The following is a 23,722-nucleotide window of genomic DNA, read 5'->3' on the forward strand; positions in this document are numbered from 1 at the left end:
GACTTTGACTTGTCCAAGGTTGACCAGTTTTCTTCCCGGGGTATTTTGGTTATTAAGGGTATTTATTGAGTTGTATGTTTTGATGTTCAGTGGAGGAGTTCGTGTTAGAGTTCGGAGCAGCGGGATCTTATCCTTTCAGCCGACAGTTTCGAGGTGAGTTATCCTCACTATATCAACAGGGTCTAAGGCACCAAGGCCAGCCCTTTATTGGATTGAGATTCAGATATGGTTATTATGTTATTGTTTGATGTGTCTGCATCCTGCTAGCTAGGATGGTACATGCTAGGAGACCTTGTTAAGGTCAGTTTCCCGATATACAGAGTGATGCTATGCTAGTGACCGGTTAGGTCGGTAACCCGGTTAGGGTAATGATATGCTATGTGATCTGCTTGCTCGGTTTGTTGACTATGACTGTTATATGAATGTATGTTTTGTGCACATGGTTGTTTGGATTGGAGATGGGTTGAGCCGAGTCCTGCTTTGTGCTGTAGGCCAAGATACCCAGGGCGGACCGGTTGTTCCGATGGCCCAGCGAGAGGTCCGGATAGGCTGTAGGCCCCACGAGGGCGGACCAGACGTGCCGAGGCTCGGAGAGTGGACCAGGCCGACTGAAGGCCCGATGCGGGCGGACCAGTCGCACTGTAGACTCAGAGAGTGGACCATGTGGGTTGAAGGCCCGATGCGGGCGGACCAACCCCACTGTAGACTCGAAGGACATGACTAGACCTGTAGGATGGATCCGATGGACTGAAGGCCCGATATGGCGGACCAGTTTCACGGTAGACCCAATATGCATGGCTGTTCTATGTTCTGTTATGTTATGTATGTTTTATATGTTTTCGATCGGAAGGTCACAGCCTGGAAGGGCGTATACGTGGTTGGTATTTTGGGGGTATCTCACTAAGCTTTCGGGCTTACAGTTGTGGTTTAATGTTTTTCAGGTTCTTCAGGAGACCATGGCAAGGCGAAGGCGTGATCGTACCGCTCCTCATGATTTTGTAGCAATGTGATTCTAGGAATACTCTAATGATTTGTATTGAAAACCTTTTTGTAAACATTTTAATGAAAATCGGGTTGTTTTGAAAAGTTTAAATTGGTTGTATTTTTCGGATGTTACAAGTTGGTATCAGAGCCTTGGTTTGAGTGAATTGGAGGAACACTTGTGTGACTCCAGTCTCAAATCGAGGAGGGTTTTCAAAAAAAAAGAATTTAAAAATGGTTTTCAAAATAAGTAAAGGAGGACGCGGAGGTACGATCAGCCGGAGCCAGTAAGTAACCCCAAAATACCATACATGACAATTGTTTTATTGAGCTTTGATAGAACAGCACGCTAGAGTTAGGCTAGGGATCTTCAGGATTTCTTGATGAGTTGCCTGATTTATGATGCTTACTACCCTAGGGTTCCTTGTGAGAGATTTCTAGTGTTCCTCTAGTTGTGAGGATAGAGCGTTGTTATGTCTGTCACTAAGGTGTTGTGGGAGTACTTCATACAAATATGGGTAGGTGTGGAAGGTAGTATGGGCCCGTACTACTGAAAGCACGGACTCATACGCGTATCAGGGAAACCATGACCTCTAGGGTTGGGATGAGAGCTGGTTCCCGGGATAGTGGAATATGTCTGAGATTTGGTGTTTTATTTTCAGTATGGAGATTTCAGGGCACGCTGGGAGTGGATCCGGGTCAGGATCAGGAGCAGGAGAGGGAGTTCCGGGTGGGTCTGTTCAGCCTGAGGTTGTTAGTCAGATGAGTACGCACGAGTTGGATGCGAGGATTCGTGAGATCCTGCATGATGAGGTTGCTGCATTGTTTCGGGCTGAGCTGCTGGAGTTGTTTGGGTCGATCAAGACCGCCATGGTGGAGTATTTTGGCGCTATGCGGCTCTCACGGAAACGGCTGCCGCGACGGCTACCGCAGCAGTAGCAGCGGCAGGGGGAGGAGCCAGTAGAGGTTTCCAGTATCGGGACATCGATAATACGAAGCCTCCCACTTTTGATGGAGTTCAGGATCCGATCTTTGCTATGAGATGGTTATCAGATGTGGAGGGATGTTTCTTCACATGTTCATGCCCTGCTGATCAGAGGGTGAGGTGTGCTCTGAACCTGTTAAGGCTCGGGGCAAAGGATTGGTGGAGATTGACCACGGGGTCGTACTCGGATGCGCAGAGGGCTGCGATTTCATGGGATCGGTTCAGAGAGATGTTCAGCACTTGTTATGTTCCGCAGGTCGAGAGGGAGAGGTTGGCTCAGGAGTTCTTGGAGCTGAAACAGGATTCGGAATCGGTGACGGAAATCACCAGGATGTTTACTGAGAGGGCGATGTTTTGCCCTGAGTTCCCTTCGGAGCAGGCTCAGATGTCCCAATATCTGAGTATGCTAAAGAGAGACATCAGACAGTTTCTGTCTGCGCAGAGGTGCGAGACTCTGCTGGAGTTGCAGGAGGCCGCCAGGCGGCGTGAGTTAGAGATTGAGTTGCAGATGCATGAGCTGAGGCAAGCTCCGGTTCAGTCACAGCCGGCGACGAAACAGTCTAAGACCCCGTTGATTCCAGGATGGGAGATCAGGGTAGCCACATCTGTGGAAAGTGTGGAAGGGGTCACGCCAGGGTTTGTCGGTCCGGTGGAGCATGCTGCAAGTGCGGAAAGGAGGGACACTATGCGAGGGATTATCGGTAGTCGGTGCCGGTTCAAGATTTGAGGATATGCTATCATTGTCATCAGGTTGGACATTTGAAGGTCAACTGTCCACGGCTTGCTGCAGGACCGGTGCAGGCTCCAGCACCGGCTACGTGGAGGATCACAGGTGGAGGTCAGGGTGGAGCGGAGCCCCCAAGGGCTTAGGGTCGTGTTTTCCAGCTTGCTGCTGTGGGTATGTTCTTTTGCTGTTTTTGATTATTTATGATTGTTGTGGAGTATTGTTATCTGCTAGTTTCGTTGGTTGGTTATGGAATTGCGTTTCGGGTTTTCGTGTGGTATCCGTTGTTCCTTGAGGGTTTGGCGAGTTGTGATCGAGATTTCGTTTTGGTATCCTTTGTTCCCTGAAGGATCGATATGGTTATGGATTTGTACTTCGAGCTATCGTTGATTATCTTTGTAAGGATTGGTGGCAGATGCGGCGTTGGTTTGAAGGTCGGGTAGATTCTGCAGTCTGAGGAATGCATAGTAGAAGATTGGGTTCTTTTCGAGCGGGTTGTGCGGCGTGGAAACATGATTTTTATGAAAGTTGTTGGCGCTGGTGAGAAACATTTTGCGTGTAAGTGTTGATTTTCTGCAAGGTTACTTTGGGAGATCGGTGATGGTGACCGGTGATTTATTATCAGTATCTTAAGTGGGGGAGAATTGGAAATTCTCCGGATGATCGTTGGGTCTGAGAGGTTGTTTAGCTGCTTGTGGAATTCAGCGATATTTCTATCATTCGAGAGCAGGGTCGTATGGGTGAGTAACAGGCGTGAGGGGCGGAATACAAACCTAGAGCAGTTGATTGTGGAAGGCATGGGAGCGGGCTGGGATCGAGTATGTATGATGGAGATAGAGTTCGAAACCCCTAGAAGGCTAGAACGGTATGCACGGGAGGATTTCCCGAAGGGATAGTTCAGAATGATGAATGTTAGTTGAGCGGTCCGGATAGACTGAAGGCCGGTAGGCGTACCAGTCAGGCCGAAGGCTCGGAGGACGGTCCAGTCAGATTGGCTGAAGGTCCTGAGAGTGGTCCAGATTGGCTGAAGGCCTGGGGAGGCGGTCCAGTCATGCTGAAGACTCTGCGAGTATTGTTGGATCGGTTCGAGGTTATGGGTTGCGTATGTTACAGTGGGATTACATTGGGAGGTTTGGCCCCGGGTAGCAATTTTGAGCAGTGAAGGTAGTGCATGGGCTTGAAAGTCCCTGCGATGAGAGTCAGAGTAGTGGTGATGCATGGATGTCGGGAACGCTTTAAAGAGGTAGTGTAGCATGGGATGAGCACCATAGTGCCTGTCATGGTGACTGGGCGGACGAGTGGTTTCCTTGGTAAGGAAAGAGGGAGGAATGAAATTCCAAAAGGGAGTGCAAATTCACGGAAGTGAAAGCGGCAGTGTAGAGTTATGATTGGAGTGGTCCGTCGATGGTCTTTGAGTAGTGTGTTGCGGCGGTTGAATAAAAGCTCATTCGACTTGATATGTTGCTCAGGGCGCGGGGGGAATATCGCGGCGTAGAGTCATGGAGAGGGGTTCGGAAGGGATACAGAGAAAGAGTCTTGGACTCTCAGTGAGATTCTGATTAGGGTTTTGGGTATGTATCAGCGGTTCATCCTGGAAGGATGTTTGAGGATATCATCAGTGTATCAGGTTATCCAAACCTGAGGGTGCTAGAGCTAGATCAGCATGTGTGTATGATTGCGAGAGGAGAACTCGGGGGAGTTGCTCCGGAATGGAAGAATGGGTCTTTCGGTCGACATGGGATGGATAGAGTGGAATTCGGATCGGGGATCCGATGGTTCGTGGCTTTATAGCCATATGAGTCAAGTGAAAGATGAGAATTGCAGCAGTAAGGCATCATGGGTAATTCTCGGTTGTTGAGTGTGGATATCGGAGGGTACAGCTGGTGCCCGGTTTGAGTAGGTGGTGGGAACACCGTATGGAAGGAGAAAGTGAGCTTCTGGTTTCTATGGTTGTACCTTGAGGGACTTGGTTCGGTCAAGGTCAAGTGGCGCGTCGTGGGAAGTAATTTGAAGATGAGATGCCGTAGGCTTCGAGGACGAAGCCTAATTTAAGTGGGGGAGAATTGTAACATCCCGGAATCGCAAGAGTAGAGTTGAAGGGCTAAAAGTGTAAGTTTCGGAGGGTGACTCGGCGAGTCCATGGATAGACTCGGCGAGTCAGGTCGCGGCTATGGTCGCGTGTCAAGTGACCTACTCGGCGAGTCCAAAGATGGACTCGGCGAGTAGGTGTTGTATGGAGAAAACCCTAATTTTCGGGGTTGAGCCCTATATAAAGAGCATTATGCCCCTCCACAGCCTCCCTTATTCCCCCCTTGAGTTCCAGAAACCCTAAATTCGTGGAGAGTTCATTTCTGGAGCAAATTAGAGCTTAGAAAGGTGTTGGTTGAAGAAATCTTGAAGGAGAAGTGGCTTGGATCAAAGGGCTTTGCTTAGATTCGAGTTTGGTTGCTATTGAGGCATCTTTTGGAGGTAATACTTTCGTTCTTAGGCTGTGTTTTCCTAGTTTCATCATTTTGGGGTTTGTGGGGAGTATATCTTGGAATGTTTTGGAGTTTGGAGGTTTGATCTGAGGTTGCTACCTCAGATCTGGAATATTGAAGGCCTAGAGTGCATTAAAGTTCCTGTGTTTGAGTTCTTAGTGAAGCCACCATGTTCCAAACCTTGGTTCTAAGGTGAATAAGGCTTAGATCTCTTTAGATTCACGTAAAGTTTGCCACTTTACGTGATGGATGGATTGTAGGAGGTTGGATCTATGTTTTGGATCAATTGCATGGCCTGAGATGCTTCTGTATGGATTCAGACCGGTGGTACTCGACGAGTCACATGGGTGGACTCGATGAGTTGCTTGAAGATGGCCTGGAACTCGACGAGTTGGAAGAACAACTCGGCGAGTAGGTTGAAGATAGCCTTGGACTCGACGAGTCCACTTGGACTCGGCGAGTCTTGTCGAGGAAGTCCCAATATTTCTGGTTGAGTCGATGAATCGGTGAGTCAAGGGATGACTCAGTGAGTTGGGTGCGAGTGGACTCAGAGTTGTTGGACTCGACGAGTCTTGGGGTGACTCGGCGAGTTGGGTCGTTGATTGAAGGAAGTTCTGAGCATATGGACTCGGCGAGTCATCGGGTTGACTCGGCGAGTAGGGTCAGTCAGGGGTTGACTTTGACTTGTCCAAGGTTGACCAGTTGTCTTCCAGGGGTATTTTGGTTATTAAGGGTATTTATTGAGTTGTATGTTTTGATGTTCAGTGGAGGAGTTCGTGTCAGAGTTCGGAGCAGCGGGATCTTATCCTTTCAGCCGACAGTTTCGAGGTGAGTTATCCTCACTATATCAACAGGGTCTAAGGCACCAAGGCCGGCCATTTATTGGATTGAGATTTGGATATGGTTATTATGTTATTGTTTGATGTGTCTGCATCCTGGTAGCTAGGATGGTACATGCTAGGAGACCTTGTTAAGGTCAGTTTCCCGATATACAGTGTGATGCTATGCTAGTGACCGGTTAGGTCGGTAACCCGGTTAGGCTAATGATATGCTATGTGATCTGCTTGCTCAGTTTGTTGACTATGACTGTTATATGAATGTATGTTTTGTGCACATGGTTGTTTGGACTGGAGATGGGTTGAGGCGGGTCCTGCTTTGTGCTGTAGGCCAAGATACCCAGGGCGGACCGATTGTTCCGAAGGCCCAGCGAGCGGTCCGGATAGGCTGTAGGCCCCACGAGGGCGGACCAGACGTGCCGAGGCTCAGAGAGTGGACCAGGCCGACTAAAGGCCCGATGCGGGCGGACCAGTCACACTGTAGACTCAGAGAGTGGACCAGGTGGGTTGAAGGCCCGATGCGGGCGGACCAACCCCACTGTAGACTCGAAGGACATCACTAGACCTGGAGGATGGATCCGATGGACCGAAGGCCCGATACGGCGGACTAGTCACACAGTAGAACCGATATGCATGGTTGTTCTATGTTCTGTTATGTTATGTATGTTTTATATGTTTTGGACCGGAAGGTCGCAGCCTGGACGGGCGTATACGTGGTTGGTATTTTAGGTGTATCTCACTAAGCTTTCGGGCTTACAGTTGTGGTTTAATGTTTTTCAGGTTCTTCAGGAGACCGTGGCAAGGCGAAGGCGCGATCGTACCGTTCCTCATGATTTTGTAGCAATGTGATTCTGGGAATACTCTAATGATTTGTATTGAAAACCTTTTTGTAAACATTTTAATGAAAATCGGGTTGTTTTGAAAATTTTAAATTGGTTGTATTTTTCGGATGTTTCATTTTATAGTGAACTCAGTATCTCAATTCATAAAATATATACAACTATAAATACATTGGGAACTAAAGATCTCTGACTACAAGTATACTTTTAAAATATAAGTATTTTATACGAAGTATACTGACACTCATACATACAAGAACAATATCACATTTATATACATAAAAGTATTTGGATGTTGGACACTATAGTTATACTTGGACAGTTATGTAGTCATATCTTGGATAAATATAGCCTAATAAACTATATTTATTTGAGATATGATCAACGTGTGTTTTGGGAGTAATGGTAGTGTTGGAGCATGTCTAAAACTTACCAACTACATATACAGTAGAAACTCTAGAACATAACACAAATTTGAAAAAACTATAAGAGTATTTTGTAATAATATAAAAGTACATTCTTTCTATGCATCTTACCTTTATTTTCTCGTATAGACTGTATGGTAGGATTGTTGGGTTATAATCCAACAAGGATATCCTCCACATGGAGATCCCTACTTCCTTGGTCAAAGGAATAATGGATGAATTGAAGAGGATCTTAAGGAAGATTCAGAAGGTACAAAATCAGATCTAGAAATATACAATCCACCGCCGGTTGGTCAAAACCCCACCGCAAGATAGGATTTCCAAGATCCGATACCAGTATGGGGCGAAGAACTACATAGGTGGAGCCAATAACAAGGACAATGCCCTCCTTTTGGAACGGACAAAGGCTTCTATAACATCGGTGACGGAGGTTCGGCTAACAGGACCCTCCTTGTTATAGTATGTCGCATTTCTCGTCATGTTGATCAATCTCCGATATCGATCAAACGAATCCTAGAAGTCACTGCTACCTCCCAAGTAAACACTGAAAAACTTCATCGTCTAGACAGAGATCACAACGACACTGGGAAACACACATACATGCTTCATGAAGAAATGATTGCTGCTCAAAATGAGATTAAAGCACTAAGGGAATATCAAGATTCACTAGAAAGGTGTATGAGGGAAAGTGAGCACCATGCTGCAAAATCCATTTCCAAGAACCGTGCTCACCACAAGTAGTGTTTACACTACTCCTTTCTTTTAGTAAAATGGATATGTATATTACTTTTTATGTAAAACTCTAACCTACGATTAAGTGAATTCACTACTCGTAGGTTGTAATAATATCAAATTTTCCCTTATATAGATATTATATAAATCAATATTAAGGTTAGATATTTTCAATTGTATGTACAAAAATATGTATGAAATGACAAGCATCTTATTTTCATTGGGAGTGACAACAATTTTGATAACGTGCTGACTATTCATGATAAATCTATAATTATTTAATATGTGTAAGTATTATGTAATTAAAATTTTATCGACCTAGAATTGGCAGGCTCGCTTTAGGACATGTTCCTTGTTTGGTTGTTGAATTAAGACAGACCTATTATGTTCAATAGTTTGTTCAAATTTTAATTACATACAACTTGTATACATTAAATAAGTGTAGAAGAACCTGGTACATAATACATTATACAAATACAAGTGTTGCTATAAAAAATTGCGATTGTTTACTTATATTAGTAGACATTTATAGTAAATCAGTCAATAAAACACTATGTCAGTCAAAGAATAATATAATTGGAATTATACTATTTCTTATTCAATATCACCTGACTCATGATCACTATAGAGTACTTATCATCATTTTTCTTGAATCATTATAGATAAAAATGCCTCCAAGAAGAAATCTAAGATGTGTCAATGTCAATACAGCTCCAACACCAACTACACCACCACCTCTACATTTTGATGCAGCTATGTTACAAGCAGCAATCACTGCAGCTATAGGAGCCACTATGTCACATATGAATACAAATGGTACCAGTGGATGTGGGAGTGGTGCTCATCCCTGTAATCATGGTGAAAGTCATGGACACCCATGGGAGTGTACTTATAAGGACTTCTTAAATAGAAATCCTAGAAACTTTAATTGGGCTGGGGGAGTCATGGCTCTACCCAATGGATAGAGAAAACTGAAGCAGTCTTTGAGATCTGCTCGTGCCCCGAAGAGAGTAAAGTAAAATTTGTTGCCTGCACCTTTACTAACCAAGCTTTAACATGGTGGAATGGCCATGTTAAGTCACTAACTCTTATATTGGCTAACTCAATGATCTGGGAAAATCTAAAATCAATGATGATGCAAGAATATTGCCAAAGGAGCGAAGTTCAAAAGCTCGAACAAGAGCTTTAGGACCTTACCATGATAGGTTCTGATATAGTAACATATATTAATAGATTCAACAATTTAGCAATCTTATGTCCTAGAATGGTTACTCTAGAAAGCAAGAAGATTGAAAGGTATATCTGGGGACTATCACCTCAGATTCAAGGATGTGTGTTAGCTTCCAATCCTGTTACATTTTATAATGCCAAACAATTGGCACAATTACTAGTTGATCATGGATCCTGTCAAGGCTTCATGACTGCCATTCCAGAACAACCCAACATAAACAACAACAACAAAAGGAAGGGTCAATCTTCCCAACAACCATCCAAGAAACAACAGATAGTGACCATTTATGCTGTTGCTATTCCTGCTACCACTCCTACTACCATTCATGCTACCCCTACATCAGCAAATCAGTATGCTGATAAGCTACCGAAGTGCAAAAAATGTAATTTCCATCAGAATGGAAATTTCCATGATATGCAATGTAGGAACTGCAACAAGAAAGGGCACACTACCCAATTCTATAGGTCACCTCTACAACCAATCACTCAAGTTCCTGGCGTTGGAATAAGCTGGACATGTTATGAGTGAGGTGAAACTGGACATTTTAAAAAGCATTGTCCAAAGATAAGGAATGTCGGTGGTGTGGGAAGAATACTGGCTATTGGTTACGAAGAAGCCATTATGGATCCTATGGTGGTAACTGGTACGTTTCTCTCCACAATTCATATGGTTGCATTCTATTTGATAGTGGTGCAAAGAAAAGTTTTGTGAGCAATAAATTCAAACACCTACTTCAACAATATTCTCAACCACTATAAGATACCTTTACTAAAGAAAGGGACAACGGGAAAACCATGTGCACTAACAATATATACATGGGATGTACCCTTAATCTAAATAACTTTTCCTTCGCAATCTATCTAATGTCGGTATCCATAAAAAGTTTCGATGCCATCATTGGTATGGATTGGGTATGTCCTAATTGTGCCGACATCCTATGTTACGAAAAAGCTATCCACCTTAACCTACCCAGTAATGAAACTCTTATCGTTTACGGCGACAAATATGGCGCAAATCTACCTATCATTTCATGTATCAAGGCGTAGAAGTATCTTCGAAAGGAGTATTGTGCCTAATTAGCTCATGTGGTAGACAAGAAACAAGAAGTGAAGGACCTCAAGAGCATTCCTGAAGTCTGTAATTTTCCAGATATTTTCCCAGATGATCTTCTAGGAGTCCTGCCTGAAAGACAAGTTAAATTTAGAATCCACCTAATCCCTGGAGCTACCCCCGTAGCCAAATCACCTTATCATCTTGCACCTTCAGAAATGCATGAACTATCCAGCCAATTGAGCAAAATTCTCAGAAAGGGCACGAGACAACGACGTTGGGTGGAACTACTAAATGATTACGAAGGTGAAATTGATTATCATCCTGGTAAATCCAATATAGTAGCTAATGCTCTTAGCAGGAAGGAATAATCGGACATCGAGTAAAGTTGTTGACCATGACTATCCATTCCGACCTATCTACACAGATCAAGGAGAACATGACATGAGAAGACTTAAGGGGAATGGAAAAGAACTTGGAAATCAAGGGTGATAGAGTTCGTTATTTCACGAATCGAATCTGGACACCGAAGTTTTGTGGATAAAAAGATGTTGTCATGAATGAAGTGCATAAGACCCGGGTTCAGATAAGATGTATTTGTACCTTAAGAAGTTTTATTGGTGTGCTAACATGAAACCCAAAATTGCTATTTTTGTGGGAAAGTGTCTTACTTGGGCCAAAGTCAAGGTAGAATACCAAAAGCCATTGGGTCTACTCCAACAGTCAAACATTCCCGAATGGAAGTGGGAGCAAATTACAACGATTTTCATAACCAAGTTACCCAGGACAACGGGCGGACATGATACCATTTGGGTAATCGTCGACAGATTAACTAAATCCGCACACTTCCTGCCAATAAAAGAAACTGATAAAATGGTGAAGTTAACAAGGACGTACCTTAAAGAGATAGTACGATTGCATGGGGTGCCGATATCTATTATATCTGAGTGAGAGAGTAGATTTACCTCGCGATGTTGGTAATCATTACAAAAGTCGTTGGGAACAAGTCTTAACATGAGTACAACGTACCATCCTCAGACTGATGGGCAAAGCGAGAGAACAATTCAAACGTTGGAAGACATGTTAAGAGATTGTGTGATAGATTTTGGTAAAGCTTGGGAAACTCATTTACCACTAATTGAATTCTCCTACAACAATATCTATCACACGAGTGTCAAAGTTGCAACCTTTGAAGCTCTCTATGGCCGTAAGTGTTGATCTCCTCTGTGTTAGGCTAAAGTGGGTGATACACAACTAGCCAAGAACCAAATACCCGACAGTACTCTAACCAGTACCAAAATCATTCGAGAAACCACATAAAAGATTATACAAACCTAGGAACGGTTAAAAGCTTCTAGAGATAGACAGAATAGTTATGCGAACAAACGACAAAAAACCATGAAATTCCAGGTTGGTGATCGTGTCTTGTTAAAGGTCTCTCCCTGGGAAGAAATGATATGCTTTGGAAAAGGTGGAAAACTACAACCAAGGTACATCAGACCATTCGAGATTCTTGCTAGAATTGGTTTGATTGATTATAAACTCATACTACCGCATGAACTCAGTAACATTCATCCCACTTTTCACGTCTCAAATCTCAAGAAGTGTCTGTTTGACGAGACTCTTGTACTTCAACTTGATGAATTTGAATCAAACGAGAATCTACACATCATAGAAGAACAAGTGGAAATCATGGATAGGGAAGTCAAACGAACAAAACAAAGTTGTATACCAATAGTGAAGGTTTGCTGGAATGCTATGCGGGGATCTGAATTCACTTGAGAATGGGAAGATCAGATGAAAGAAAAGTATCCAAACCTTTGCCCTAGTCCATGAGTATTACTTTAGAAATAATTTCGGGACTAAATTTCCTCAAACGGGGGGATAATGTAACAACCCGATATTTCAAGTCAATGTAATAGTATAGGTCAAATTGCAACTTATTTTGAAATAATAAAAAAAGAAATTAATTGAGATGAAAATAAACGTCAAAAATAAATTGTTCAATAATCTTGATTGGGATGAATAAAGTGGTAGACATCGTAACAAGGTTTTCGACCATAAAGAACACTAAAATCCAAGTTATAACGAAGAAGTTATGACCAATCGAAGATCTGCGACAAAACCGGCAAAACGCTATTTAGCGTAAAAAGTGAGTTTTCAATAAAATGATTTTTAGCCCTAGGTATCTAAATGAAAGTTTTATTATACGTTAAACCGAGAGTATCCAAAAATAAAATGTCCAAATCTGACAGCGTATGAAGAAGTTATGCTTTTTCTAAGATTTGACATATCAGTACACAACCCGAAATTCGAAATAAAGATCAGACGATTTTTAGCCGACACACCCAAAACGAGAATCGAAGGTCTCGTCAATAGTAGTGAAACAGTAAAAAGATAGACGAAAACAGACATTGGAAAAAAGAAGTTATCAATTTTTAACGGATTTGCCTGTCCCAGTCTGTTAAAAATAATAATATTAAAAATAAAGTCAAAATTAGCCGACGGAGTCTAAAAGAAAGTTTTAGAGTATAATTTCACCTAAGTGTGGATATAAGGGATGTCAAATATGGAGCTTTTATGTGAAGGTTATGAGTTTTTGAAGTTTTGGGCACAAAATCCGAGAACCTTCGCATATGTGGGGCTAGGGTTCGGCCACGTCTCGCATTCCTCGCCAGCTGCCCCGAGTCCGATCTGATGCCACGTCCGAAACGAAGGTCCACTCCGGTTTCGATGTGTGTTGCGTCCATGTAGGCATCCGAACCGAGACATGTGTCCCCCCTGATGTTCGACGCGTGCCTTCCCCCTTTGCATCCGAGGCCGACGCGTGCTCTCTCCTCTCCCCTTTGGTCCGAGACTTCGACCCTATATATAGAGTGTGAAATCTCCCGGTTTTGATTCCAATTTCTCACACTTTTTCACACTTTATCACTTCTTTCACTTCCATCAACCTCCTTACAACCCCCAAATTCCCAGTAACATGTCTAACACCGGAAGAACATCCTTAAGCACCAGAAGTCGAAAAGAAAAGAGTCTTTCGGTTTCTAACTCGACCCTCGCAAAGCCCGGTTTTCAGCAATAAAGTCTTTTCTAGAAAAGAGTCTTTCGGTTTCTAACCGAAAGTAGTTTTAATCCCAAAAATATTGGACATCTTGTTGGCTAGATTAGACTATAAATTAACACTTGTAATCTACACACAACACACAAATTCTTAGTCTAAGATCATTCTACAAATTTCTACATTCATTCTTACTAAGAACTCACTGTAATCTTTACTTTATATTAATAAAATCATCAAGGCAGGTGATCATTATCACCTCCCAAGGTTTTACGACAGAGATCCTAGCAAGGATTAAGGGGTTTCCTTGTAAACAGTGTGTCACTTTTCTTTTACTAATTTCTATTACACAATCTGAACATCACAACCTCTCATTCAATTGGTTTGATTAGTACTTGTGTAATTTTTGACCAAAACAATATGGCGCCCACCATAGGGCAGTGGTGTTCAAAAATCCTCAAAAACATCATGTCTACACAACCAATCCTCTCTTCATCCTATGCTCCTTTTGTTCCATCCAAAAACTAACACCTCCTCCGAGTGGAACCCCTACTTAGAGGAAAATGCATGACACTTCCATGAAAAACACCCCCTCAACCTCTAGTCAAGGAAGTTTTGGATCCTCAGGGCTCTAAGATTTGACAGTCTCAATCACCACTGCAACACTCAACGCTATGATGAAGAAAATAACACAACAGGTGACCCAACAGCTGGAGGAGAATAGAGAACTACTCAAAGAAGTGGAGAGGATGAAGGTGGAATTTCAGAACTCCCAGGAAACTATGCCCACAATTGTGTAACCAAGGATCCTGGACTTCAATAATTCAGGATCCTCATAAAATCGCCAGAAGGATACGATTCCTACCACTGTGGCATCACCCTAGGAGGAAACTATGGACAACTAAGCATCGATGATCAATGATATCAATGAGCCTTTCCACACTCCTAAAAACCTAGATCTAGAAATTTCTTGAACAACATCACTATTAATAATAACTACACTAATGTTGATGCAGGAATAAACCCGAACATGTCTAGGGAACTCCAAATATGAGATAAATGATTGCCAGTGTACCCGAAGCGGTCCAACCAGTATCATAAGCATCTCATACAAGCCACATGATCTCAAGATTTTCTCCTGTGATAGCCGATACTAAAGTTCCTAAGCGCTTCCAAACTCCCAGCATGAAATTATACAATATAGCTACGGATCCTGAAGAGCATGTAGCCCAATACAGAGAAACAATGGAGATCATCCCCATCCTAGGGAACTTGAAGGAAGCTTGCATGTGTAAGGGCTTTGGTTCAACCCTTACAGGATCAACCCTTAAATGGCTAGTAAACTTTTCCCCATATTCTATTACCTCATTTGCACGCTTAGTCAATATATTTGATAACTACTTTCTTTGCAGCAGAACCTTCGAGAAGATAACTAGTGATCTCTACTGTGTCGTTCAAGATCCTATGGACAAACGTACTGACATCTTTAACAGATTTGGTAGGGAAGCTCTGAGCATCTCCAGCCTCGACATGGCCACTGTTGTGGAAGATTTTATAATGGGATTAATAAAGGATTCACCTTTCTACAAAGACCTTCTGATGACCCCATGCAAAAAGGTGGATGAAGTCAGGTGTCGAGCATTGAGATTCATAGGGCTCGAAGAAGATAGAGCGATCCAGAAAAGAAGCAACCCTTCAAATTAATATAAGAATCCCAACAGGAAGGCCAAATCCGCAACTCAAAGATCCTACAAATCGAAGCCCTATTCCAAACCGAATCATCACAGGGTTAACGACCTTAAAGATGCAGGAGAAGAAGAATAGCTTCCTAAAATCACTGACTATTATTTCTCTGTGGATGTTTCAGGTGTAATTCATGCTATACAAGATCTTGGAGATAAAGCAAGATGGCCAAAAAGAGACAACAAATCCACCACTTGGAAAGACAAGTCTAAATGGTGTGATTACCACAAAGACATTGGCAAAATGACAGATGACTACATAACCCTATGAAAAGAAATCAACTAGCCCCTTAGAAAAGGACACCTCAAAGAGATCCTCGAGAGAAAAAGAGAACAACCTAAGGAGAATAGTCAAGATTGTCACAGGATCCCATAGAAACCAGGATTTCCACCCTCTTATGCTAAGATAATTAACATTATCTCATGTGGATTTAACATCTCTGGTACCTCTTATTCTTAGCCTAAAATACATGTCAAGGTCTCCAAAACAAAAAAGGTGGACAGACGACGAAAGAATACCATGGTTAATAGTGAAAAAGAAATCACATTCGACGAGACGATAAGGAAGGAATTATGATAGAATCGTGATAACACTGTACATGGCTAACCATTTAGTCAGAAGGATCCTCGTTGATGGAGGATCCACGGTAAATATCGTACTCCTAGACGCACTAAAGAGAATAAACATCCCAGAATCAAAAATAGATAGAAGATCCTCAGTCCTCATATGTTTTAGTGGGGAAACGAAACACATAGTGGGAGAAATAAAGGCATTGTTATACCTAGAAGGGGTGAACTCCATACAAAATTTTTGTGTTATTGAAACCCTGTCTTCTGATAATGTGATACTAGGTAGACGATGGATCCACGAGATGAAAGTGGTTCCATCAACATTCCATTAGCATGTGATGTTTCCCACTCCTTGAGGGACATTAAAGATCATGGGAGATCAGCAAGAATCGAAAGAATGTTACAAAACCTCTATGAAATCTACGACCAAACCCCAAAAAGCATAGCAATTAAGGTAGGGGGCCCAACATGTTCTAGAGACAAAGGAACAAAATGTAAAGGAAGTACCCTTAGGTATTGAGGATCCTGAAGCTAAAGACCTCATAGGATCCTCACTGCCAGAGCAGATCGTGCAGGATCTATTGGATTTCTGAAGAACCAAAAGCAAGATTTTTGCATGGAAACATGCATATATGACAGGTATAGACAAGAGTAGGATTACTCATAAACTTAATATTGATCCTTATTTTAGACCAATAAAAAAAGAGAAGGAAGTTCGCACCCAAAAGAAACCAAATCATTCAGGAAGAGATAGAGAAGCCCCTCATGACAGGGATGATCAAAGAAGTGAAGTTCCCAAGATGGCTAGCAAATGTGGTTTTCGTACAAAAGAAAAACGGAAAATGGTGGGTGTGTGTATATTACACAGATCTTAACAAGGCTTGTCCTAAGGATCCTTTCCCCTACCACATACTGACTCAATGATAGACGCCAAAGTTGGCCATCAAATCCTAGGCTTCATGGATGCTTCAACAGGATTCCAATAAATCAAAATGGAACCATCAGACCAGGAAAATATTGCATTCATAAAACCAACATGTATATATTGTTACACCGTAATGCCTTTTGGTCTTAATAATGTAGGTTTGACATATCAAAGATTGGTGAATCGGATGTTCAAATAAAAACTGTGGAACACCAAGAAAGTTTATATTGACGACATGGTAGTGAAGTTAATGAAAGCTAGAGATCAACTTAGAGACATCAAGGAAGTGTTTGACATCCTGGACGAGTACAATATGAAGCTGAACCCATTTAAATGTCACTTTAGAATGAAGTCAGGCAAGTTCCTTGGATACATGGTGACCAAGAGAGGGATAGAAGCAAGCTCAAAACAAATAAAAGCAATCATGGAACTAATATTCCCATCTTCAACAAAGGACATCAAAAGGCTAACCGGAAGAGTAGTAGAACTTAACAGGTTCATTTCAATATCCTCATAAAGGTGCAAGCCCTTTTACAATATCTTGAAAAAGAACAATATATTTGAATGGAAGGAGGAACAAAATAAAGCCTTCTAGGAACTGAAAAAATATCTAAGCTCTGCCCCGCTACTAGTAAAACCTATAGATGGAGTACCACATATTCTCTACCTCTCAGAGAACCACTTATTCTCTACCACTTATTCTATTTACTATGTAAGTAAAAGTCTCCTGGATCCTGAAACCATGTGCTCTCACATCAAAAAGTTACTTATTGCCTTAGTGATCGCTTCTACCAAATTAAGACACTAATTCGAAACACACACTATACATGTAAAAACTAACTATCCTATCAAGAATGTCATGGAAAAACCAGAAATGTAAGTAAGGATGGCAAAATGGTTGGTGAAGTTAAGCACATTTGACATCAGATATGAATCAAGATCCGCCGTAAAATCACAAATACTAGTAGATTTTGTGGGTGACTATAGTAATGATCTACAAAAGTGAAGTAGACATGGAAACCAAGTGACTCCTGGAAGACGAACACTTGGGGAAATGGATATTGTTCACAGATATAGCTTCAAATCAGAATGGAACAGGCCTAGGGATCATACTAAAGTCACCACATGGGGACATCATACCCCAACAATTAGTTATGAATTCAACACTACCAACAATGAAGTAGAATATGAAGCACTCATCATGGGACAATAATTAGCTAAGGATCATCAAATAAAGGATCTTTAGGTATTTGTTGATCCTTTATTACTAACCAATCACTAGAACATATCTTATGTAGTCAAAGGTGAAAAGTTAGTATTATACCTAGAGATCCTAAAATAATTAGCTTCTGATTTCGAAAACTTTAGTTTAACTCAAGTTCCCAAAGAAGAAAACACAAAAGCAAACGCATTATCCACTATAGGATCCTCCTTTAGCATCCCACCAGAGACGAAGATTCATATAACTCACATAATAACCCCAATCATAGAAACCCTCTATGACAAATTAGGAGATCCTAAGCCTCCGACAAGCATATAGGCTATTGAAGATCCTGACCCTAGGATCCTTCCTCAAAGGGATACCAAAGAACATGATCCTCAAAGAAGTCTGCAATCATAGACCCAACCCACTTTGGAGAATCCCCAAAATGGCACAATCCCGATGGGAGAAAGAAGTGAAAGAGAACTCAGGATGAGAGTCTCAAGATTCGTGATAATCCAAGGTAAAATTTACAAAAAACCCATGGCAGGACCGTACCTAAGATGCCTGGAAGATCCTGAAGCTGCATAAATCTTAAAGGATATACACGAAGATTATTGTGGCAATCACACTGGGTTGTAGATCCTTATGCTAAAAAATACTAAGAACAAGATACTACTGGTCAACCATGAGGAAAGACTCCTTTCTACATGCTCAAAAGTGTGATTCTTGCAAAATACACAACAACATCCTACATCAACCGACAAAATCTCTACATCCAATTATCTCTTCATGACATTTATGAAATAAGGGATGGATATTGTAGGAAAGTTGCCAGTAGCCCCAAGAGGAAAAATCTTCATTTTGGTGATGACTGATTACTTCTCCGAATGGATCGAAGCTGAAGCTTTCGTCTAGGTAAGAGACATAGAGGTAGTATCATTTACTAAATGTAATATCCTGACTAGGTTCGGGATCCCGATTGAAATCATATGCGACAATGGATCCCAATTTATTAGCAAATGAACAAGAGACTTTTGGACAAACCGTGGGATCAAAATTTTAATGTCTACTCCTGTTCATCCCCAAGCTAACGGTAAAGCCGATTCCAGCAACAAAATCATAGTTAATAATTTGAAGAAAAGGTTGGAAAAAATAAGGGAAGATAGGAAGAAGAACTTGCTTTCATTTTGTGGCCAGATAGAACATCGTCCAAAGTAGCCACAAGTTACACCCCCTAATCCTTAGTGTTTAGGATAGAAACAGTAATACCTATTGAAGTAGTAATCGTGAGGACATGATACTTGCTGCAAGACCAAGAGAATAATGATAGGATCCTAGCACAGGATCATGACACTATTGACGAGCTTTGGGATCTCTCCAAAATACGCATTGTTGCTCATCAACAAAGAATCACCAAGGCTTACAATAGGAATACAAGGGTTACAAGGTTTTACATAAGAGACTTGGTATTAAGGAAAACATTCCAAAACACTAAGGATCCTAGTGAAAGAAAATTGACTCCAAAATAGAAAGGACCATACGTTGTAGATGTTGAAGCAGGAAAAGGAGCATACTGGCTAGCAACACTCGAAGGAAACATTCTACCAAGATCCTGGAATGGCATACACCTCAAAGCATACTACATGTAAGTAGGATGTAATGCTCCACAACAAAACCTAGGTATGCATGCTCTTCACCTTAGAGTTTTTATTATTATTGATTCTCGACTCAAATACATTGCTAACTTAAGCATCGAAAGGGAATTAGATAGACTAACGCCCACCCTTAGCTAACGTTTTCTATGCAAAATAACATATATTTAAGGATCCTCAAAAGTGAAGATCCTGAAACATCATGATCCTCATAATAGAAGATCCTGGAACATCTGGATCCTCAAGTTTGACCACCCTGAAGCACAAGGATCTTGACACATAAAGATCCCAATGCTTGGTAAACTCCATTATATTAAATAATATAATCCCTAAACTATCTTGTACACAAGATAGAGACTGATCATCTCTCCCACTCCTAAGGGTACTTAATCCCCTCTAAGGTTTAAAGAGCTAATTACATCTTTCACATAAAATAAGGTTTATACACCTTGTTTGGATGAATGATATCTAACTTTGGGATATGAATAAGGGGATCATTTCACAATTCGGTGGCTTGGAAACCTCTTATCTTTGAACACAAGTTGAGATCCATACGGTTTATAACATTTTCATGTTATCCAGAAATTAGGATCCTTCCCCAGTGCTTACTCCAGGAATATAACATTTTCATGTTATCAAGATTTTACCCTAGTGACTACTTAAGGTTTATAAAATTCTCATGTTATCAAAGATAGGGATTTTGCCGCAGAAATTACATAAGGTCTATAACATTTTTCATATTGTCACACGTTAGGAATGTCCCCCAGAGAACACAGTCAACTTGAAACATTTTCATGTTACCAACCCAATGAATTATATCTCAAGTAGGGATCCTCCCCAAAATATAACATTAACATGTTATCCATTTTGTCTAAGTCTATAATCTAAATATGTTATCCTAAGGAAGAATTTCCCTTACAAGATCCAAGATCTTTATTTTCTAGGATCTCTGACGGTAAGGATCCTCACCCTTAAAGATCCTCATCGACCTTTGTTAGTAAGGGACCTCATTCCCAACGTTGAACAAAACTTCTCTCCTAAGTTGGAAGTTATCCTCAGTAAATTCTAAAATTCAAAGACTCATGAAGCTTAAAGACAAACTCGAAGGCAATCAGGTTCCATCTTTCCTTAACTTTAATGTTTTGAAATTAAGGATCGTCAGCTTTCCAGGATCCTAAACCAATCCCTGACATATAAACTTTCGTCACAAGAGAGTAATTCACTATTCTGATATCTTCACAAAAGTTTAAAAGCGTATTAAAAAACTCTTATGAGTTGTGAGTTAACCACTAAACTCCTAAAAGAAACTTTTAGATCGCTTAAAAATTGAGCTTTTAACTAATCATTATGAGTTAATTCTTTTAAGAATCATTCACCTTTTTTTTCAGGATCTTAACCGTGCAAAGACCTTAGTATTATATCATGTAGGAAACGGAGAAAGAAGAAAAGAAAATCAACCATTATATTCAAAAACAAAAAGGCCTACAGCCTTAGAAATGTCATGCAACAAAAGATTATGCTATCCTAATCACCTAAAAGGCCTAGATCTTATCCTTGTCGTCATCGGCTTTCTTCTCTGCCCCTGTGCTCAACTTTAATATAGGATCATGATTGGCGAAAACAGGCTTATCAATCAGCTTGGCCAACGCCTCACGCCATCCCTCCACATCCCAGGAACTAGCATTTTTCAGATCCTCATCCATATTGATCTTGGCCTACAGAATAGCTATTGTGTCCCTCATCTTGGCATTAGCAATCACCTCTTCAAGATCCGCCAAATGCTCTTCTTCCTTTTCAACATTCTGCTTGCTCAACAACTCCACCCTTTGGAGAAGATCCTCATTGGTGATCCTCCATGTCTTCTCCTACTCTCTTAGAACAAACATGGCTTTATCAGCTGGACCTTGAGGTCGTTGGTAACTTGAGAAACATGAGCGAAGAACTGGAAGAAACATAAACGTCAACATGAAAAATAATAGGTATGATAGATTAATATAATTGGTGCCTATTCTTACAGTTTGAGAAAACAAAGACAGTTTCCTGAGAGCATCCTCAATGCTAAGGTTTTGTAAGTTGGAGTCTACAGCTCAAAGGTCTTTCATTTTCAGGATCCTAAAGCCATAACCGTAATGACACCTTTTTCCTGCTTAGCTTTGATTGAACCACTAGTCATATCATCTTCATGATCTACCAAACCAAAGCGAGCCTTGGACCAGTAGTCATAGAACCTGCCAGAGATCCCTATCAAGTCAGGATCCTATGAAAATACATATCCAAGAAAAATAATCTTACTAGTGGCCACAGAAGCAGTATTGGACGAACTCTCTTGAATACTGGAATATTCAAGCCTGAACGACCCTTCCACTGCTAGAAGTATGAGGAATTTGGATATCTTGTCCTCAGAATTTCCAGCGGCATGAATTAGCTCCTCAAACCTAAACGCTACATCAAAAAGAACAAAATAAGGGATGTAGATTTCAGGATCCTTGATAACTAAATTTGTTTCCAACCATTTTTAATCCAGGGTTTTGGCAAGGAATCCCCCACATGAATATAATCGTGTCTCACGAAGAAATATTTTTCTTTCTAAACGCCATCGTTTTGTTAAGATTTTAGAATGAGATGGGTTTATTTTTGTTAACTCTTAACAGGAAACGAGAGGAACAAAAGTAGAAAGATCATAGATAGAGGCCAACTCGGGTAATCCAATATCCATATTTTGGACTGTTTCATGCGGTCAATCCAAAAGAGGATCCGCCAAAACCACATGCATAGTTTGGATATAGAAGATTTGAGTACATAAAAAAATCACGAACAATACTTGTTAAAGGATAAGTTAAACCTAGAGTGAACGGATATTCATGAAAACAAACCCACATTGGAGACATAAAATTAGGTTAAACGGTGACCTCGAAAGGACGAAAAACCACGACAAAGGAAAAGCCCTAATAGCTTTTAACGATTCGGTGTCTTCGTTGTCAAAAGAACAAACCTCGTCATAGGATAAAATTCCTTGACCGTTAAAATCGTTCTCTGAAGGAATAACAATGATAGCTCGAAAACAACTAATTTTCTTAGCCATGACATGGAAAATCAAAATAACAGAAGAACGAATAAAAGGAAAAGGGAATGGCCTTAACAATGAGATGATGGAAACTTGGAAGAGTAAAATAAAGAGTTACCGAAACCCCTCAATTATAGATGGGAAAAGATGACGGTGATGATTTGACCATTTCTTGATTATCTCAATAAAGATAAGACATATCCCTTAAAGATTAAATTCAAATTCTTTTTATCTATTTACTTTAAGTTATTCCTTTAATATTTACGGTACTAACCCCTATTTTTCAGCAATAACTTCGGGGCAATTGTTGGGACCAGGATCCGTACTATATCTAGGATCCTGAAATATCCAGGATCCTCAACATCATCAGGATACCAACTAATTACCATTATTATTTTTATTTTTATTAATAATTATAATGGTTATATTTGTCTATAACTAACATGTGTGCAGAAGTAGTCAAGGGAAGACCAATTCTTAATGAATAATTACCTCAACAATACTAAGACTCAGAATATTTGGTCAAATAACGTTCATAACGCTGGTCGTAGAGGATCCTGGAAATATCAAATATCTTGTTGGCTAGATTAGACTTTAAATTGACACTTGTAATCTGCACACAACACACAAATTCTTTGTCTAAGCTCACTCTACAAATTTCTACATTCATTCTTACTAAGAACTCACTGTAATATTTACTTTATATTAATAAAATCATCAAGGCAGGTGATCATTATCACCTCCCAATATTTTATGCCGAAGATCCTAGCAAGTATTAAGGGCTTTCCTTGTAAACCATTGTGTCACTTTTCTTTTACTACATGCTATTACACAATCTAAAGATCACAACTACTACAAGAAAACAACCCTTTAATGATGCACAAACAATAACACGCGCTGATAGAGGACGCACATTTGTGCGTGCCCTAAAAAATAATGTCAGCTTTGCAAAATTTGAAGGATAGAGAACACGCATTTTTGCATTCCCTAAAATTAGTGTAAAAAAACACGGTGGGCACCTACCATAAAAAGCATGTCGTGTAAAGATTTCGCATTATATATTTTTTTTAGGAAGGCGCGTTCCATAAAAAAGTGTGTCGTGTATAGATGTCGCTTTATATATTTTTTTTAGGAAGGCGCGTTCTCGGTTTTTTTAATAGGCGATGGTGGGAAATGAAATCCCAAAAAATTAAACACCCACCCCATGCTTCTTCTCCTTCTACA

The sequence above is a fragment of the Lactuca saligna genome, chromosome 2, assembly GCF_052625555.1.
Source record: "Lactuca saligna cultivar CGN05327 chromosome 2, ASM5262555v1, whole genome shotgun sequence".
NCBI lineage: Eukaryota > Viridiplantae > Streptophyta > Magnoliopsida > Asterales > Asteraceae > Lactuca > Lactuca saligna.